The following is a 5,075-nucleotide window of genomic DNA, read 5'->3' on the forward strand; positions in this document are numbered from 1 at the left end:
GGCCCTACATCGGCGGCGGCTCTGAGGGCCCCACACTGGCGCCTCTGAAGGTCTTACACAGGCGCATCTGACGGCTACCTACCTGCACTCTGTTGGCCCCACACTGGTGAGTCGGAGGGCTCCCAGTGACGCCTGAGAGTACTCTAGGATCCCGCAGGGCTCCTGAAACCCTCTGCTGGCCCTTGCTGGTCTCTTGAAGACCCCTTGCCCCATGCATGTGTCTCTGAGGAGTGAGGACTCCCACAACGATGCCTTTGAAAGTCTTCACCGGCGACTGTGAGGGCACCACACAGACGCGTCTGAGGACCCTACACCGCCACCTCTGAGACACCAGTGTCTCCTGAGGCCCACATCGGCGACTCTGAGGGTCCCACACCGGCGCCTCTGGGCCCCACACCAGTTCCTCTGGCAGCCAGCCACCGGTAACTCTGTAGGTCTTACACCGGTGACTCTGAGGGCCCCACCGGCGTCTGAGAGTACCATGCCGATCTCTAAGGACTCCACAGGGCTCCTGAAGATACCGCCGGCCCTCACTTGCCGGCCTGTGAAGGCCCATTGTTGGCATCATATGGCCCGTTACCGGCCTCTGAAGGCCCTTTGTCGGTCTCTGAGAGGTCCTACTGGGTTATTAAGCATTCGCATTTCGCACCAACAACTCCAAGGGCCCCACACACAGCCATCTGTGAATAGTGTGGGCTTAGCGCCACACCAGTGTCTGAGGCACCACAACGGCGTCCACGTGAGGGCCTCACACCAGCACCTTAGAGGGCCCACACCGGCTCCTTTGTGGTTCCTGCACCAGTGCCTCTGAGGGCCCCACACCACTGCCTCTGGGGAACCCACACCGATACCTTTGATGGTCTCACGCCAGTACCTCTTAAGGTTCCACACCGGCGGCCCTGGGTCGGCTCTATACACCAGTCATTCTGAGGGGCGATTTCTACCCCACCGGCCCCACCAATTTTCGTCGATTTCTGGCGCTGCCCGGGTATTTGTCCCAAAAGCCTCCTCTTCCTGGATCTGCCAAGGGGGGTCAGGTGTCCTACCATTTCTGTTTTTTTTTTTTTAAGAAAAAAATTCGCGTCAGGGCTATGACGAAAAATAAGTGGCCTAAATCCGATGAGAAAACAGGATTTGGGGATACCCTGGGTTTGGCTCCGTGACCTGGTATGCCCCCCCCGCGCTGAACCCCTGGATCCGCCAGTGGTCAAGCATTGTTATTGAGTGTGGGGAATTCCTGCTGAGTCCATAGACATTCAGGTTGTGAAGACCTGGTTCTATCATCCTAGTCCAGGTTCGTAGGGGCTTCTTGGCCAGACTGGAAAACATTCATACACTACGCCGGACGCCCGTGAGACCCTCTTGCGCCGAAATTTGGCTCAACCGATCTTGCGCTGAAATTTTTGTGTGATTTGCGCCAAAAATTAGGTGCCTATTTGTGCAAAAATTAAGGCCTTTTTATATAAAGCACATGTGCACATCTACCGATCAAGGCTACATGAACCAGAGTGTTCCGGGGACTTGTATGCTCTCCCATGTTTGAGCTTCCGAATGAGTTTTTCATTTCCACAGAAACCCAATGCCTCAATAGTGTTAGCGCACTCTAGCTTCATGCCGTGAAACAAAGCTGGAGCCGTGAGTTCCAGGGCCACAAATCTGTGCCGATGTTAATATCGGCTGAGCAGCATGTGCTCCGGCACATCACCCTCTTCTCGGCACACTCTGCGCCGCGGGGCACCGCTTGTCTAGGCACTGCTGGCACGCCGCGGAGTTGAGACAGCCGATTCGGTGCCGTATTGGAGCGAGCGGCTCCAGTGGCCCGCCCTCATCTGGTGCACCGAAACGGCATCCTCTCGGTCCGCTCCGGGGATAGGGAGCGGCGACGTGCTCCCGAAAAGTGGCTTGAATAGTGATTCTGAGCAGTTGTCGCGCCATTGATGCGAGGCCGCACAGTGAACCGCCCTGGTCAGCGAGTGGGCGTTTGAGGGCAGGGCGGCCGCCTGTTTTGTCAGGTCGTCCGCCCTCTCAATCCCCTCGATAGCAGTATTGCTTAAGGTGACCATCCCACCTTAACATCAGTCTTGAGTTGAGATAGCCGAATTGGTGGCCATGGCCTGCAAATACCGGTTTGGGCACTCACAACATCGAAAAATGCTTTAAACCGGAGATATGGAATTTCAAACTTGCACAACATTGTAGCGAGACTTACCAGACAGCATTGAAGTGTCTTAGCAAGCGACACATTTTAACCGTCGTCGTGTAGCCCGTCGTGAAAACGGCTAGTATGATCTATTCTAAATGCCATCACAATCAGCAATTAATTGATGTGAAATGGATCCCATTTTTAGAACGTGAAGCTGAAGCCGGGCCAACGCAGAGCTGCAGATCGTACACTCGCGACTGGGCTGCTGGAGCGGCCGGCGGCAGCATGGATGACAAACGTCAGCTCAGCAGCATGAAGTCACGCGGGTAGGTCAGGTTGATGAGCCAATCTTTTGCTTGCTGTAGCTACTTTGAAACACCTTTGTGCATTTTACAACCGAAACAACTTCTGACAGGGGTGCAGAGTCGATGGATGATTTGATGCATGACTCCGGGTTTAAAGTTTGTCAGGAATGTTTTATCTTGCCTGTAACAATTCTTTGCACGCTCTTAGATTGCAAGACCTAAAATTGCAATATGTTTTAAAGTAATGTGCAGAGCGATGAATAGGTTCTGGCACAACTGTTGGCACAAAAGCTTACGTTTTCAACTGATTGTTGAAAACGTAAGCTTTGTCTTTACTACGACGAAATCTGGCTTTGAAGCATCAACGAACGTTTTAGTGTCTTGGGCCATGCTATATTGACACCGATCCGGAGTGGGAATCGGTAAGATTTGGGCGACTGCACCGCGTGCGTGCGTGCGTGCGTGCGTGCGTGCGTGTGTGTGTCTTTCATTTTCACTTAACGTTATCTTTCACTTAACGTTATCTAGATGCTATATCAGTGCTGTTTCCTGTCCGCTTGTGCAATGTTATCCCCTCCCCTACACCGATTGCTGATGGGTTTCGTTCCCTGTGCGTTACAGCTCGCTTTCCACGTCGGTGGCAGGGCTTACCTAGCGGACCGGTGGAGTGGCGGTGGTACGTGTAGCTCACCTGGGGCGGCGGTGGCAGCATTCGCTGTATCCGATCATCTCCCAGTCCAGAGGCCCCGTGCACGGCACCGGCCGGCGGCATGGACCTGGTGCAATTAGCCTAGCTCGGCCAGTCGGCCCAGCTTGTTCTCTCTCGGGCCGCGGGCCGACGTCGAGGAGCTCAGGCGGGCCAGTCACATGCTGCAGCTACAGAATCGAGATGGTGGACCTCGTCGCAACGCTGCGCGGGCCGCTGGACCACTCAGAGGATGAACAGGGGGAACCCACCAGTCATCTGCAAAACTACGGATAGCCAGTCGGCCCTGTGCTCAAGACCGGCGACACAGCTCGAAGTTGCAGTGTGGAAGTCCCTGCTTGCGCGGGGAGAAAGATGACCGGATTCAAATCGGCGGCCCCGGTGCGGGCTGTAAGGGTAATAAGCGTGCCCCAAGGAGGCGGCACAGTTACCATGGTTAAACCGTGGTTAACAGTTACAGTTACCAGTTACAGTTAATCGTGGATTGTCACCCAAAGGTTAATGGAGGCATGGTGGCGTGACGGCGGACGGTCGGCGCGGCACCTTCTGTCACGGGATTGACAGTGCTGCATGGAGTGAACACTTCGGTGGAAATAGAGTGCGGGTCGGGGTGATGAAGTTCATCATTGAAATAGTTGTGAGGATCATCAGATGACAGACAAGAGCGGCAAGCGGGGAGGAATTATACCGGTGCTAGTTCGTTATGATCAAAGTGTAACTGATAATTGTACGATCCATTTGCTGTGCAACTGCTCATTGTGACGTTCATCCCCCCTCTCCCGTGGCCATATGTATGAGAACGATAGTTCCGGCGATTTTTGACTAGCATTCGTAACATGATGCATGACGATGTATTTGTTTGGCGGGCTTTTCTGCACATTATACATGACCTGTTGTCTTCCCCTACCGAGATATTACTGGTTACCGATTCGCATGCCATGAATTTCACGCATCAGACCTCAATTACTTTATTGTGAACATAAGTGACTACGATTTGCGGGCAACACTTCTTTACAATTACAAATGCGGGCAACACTTCTTACAATTACAAGTATTTGTATTTTGTATGATCATTCAGATCATAATGATCATTCATATTCGTGATTGTGGTAACCTCGGTAATTTGCCGTTTGTGAAACTGTTCGGCGCGGTGAGAGCTGACATCTGCCGAGTTGAGCTCGGACCGAGCATGTTAGTTCTGCGCTGTTGGTTGCTACTATTGATGTCAATTATAGAAAACCAGAGTACCGATACCAAACAAAATACCAACCAAAACCGTGAGAAATATCGAAACCGAACCAACCTAGGAACATGAGGCAAATACCAAATTTATACCAATTTATCTGCGTCATATATTAGTATGGGTTCATAATACCAACAAAATATCAAATATAGGGGGATGGAAATACCAAATACCAAGTTGGTATCGGTTTGGTATCGGTATACCAAAATGTTGGTATCCGATTGACATCTCTAGTTGCTACTCTGTGCCCGTGGTAAATTCACATTATCATTTATACAGTTGAATGACAAATGAAGTTTCGTCTCGGCTTTGCGTGTGATTGGTGAAAGTTTTTTTCCGTTTGAAATTGGTTAATGTGCGTTTTGTGCGCATATTTTTTAACCGGACTTCTTGAAGTATTGAGATGAATACACGAAGCACTGAGGGGGATGCAGATTTCTGGCTTCTCGTCAAACTTACTAAGGAATGTTCGAGACGGATTTTGTGGTAAATTTTCCATACGTAGGTCTAAAAAGTCACGTCGATATCAGGTTAAGTCTGGGAACAAATATCTGCATTGGTTTATATAATGATAAATATTGTTATTCAATTGGGAAGGAATCATGTTTAGGACGAATATTCGAAACATCAGGTACTTTTTATTTATGGTAGCTTTCGAAATACTTTAAAATATAGCTA

General features: G+C 50.8%; 1 long non-coding RNA gene across 1 annotated transcript; it reads left to right on the forward strand.

Moving 5' to 3' along the window:
* Nucleotides 1-2,391: 2,391 nt before the first annotated feature.
* Nucleotides 2,392-4,826, forward strand: LOC122390823. The gene is made up of 2 exons (XR_006258231.1): nt 2,392-2,469; nt 3,070-4,826. It is a non-coding gene; the product is annotated as an uncharacterized LOC122390823 (long non-coding RNA).
* Nucleotides 4,827-5,075: the final 249 nt, after the last annotated feature.

Source organism: Amphibalanus amphitrite, unplaced genomic scaffold, assembly GCF_019059575.1.
Source record: "Amphibalanus amphitrite isolate SeventyFive unplaced genomic scaffold, NRLGWU_Aamphi_draft 000411F_arrow, whole genome shotgun sequence".
Lineage (NCBI taxonomy): Eukaryota > Metazoa > Arthropoda > Thecostraca > Balanomorpha > Balanidae > Amphibalanus > Amphibalanus amphitrite.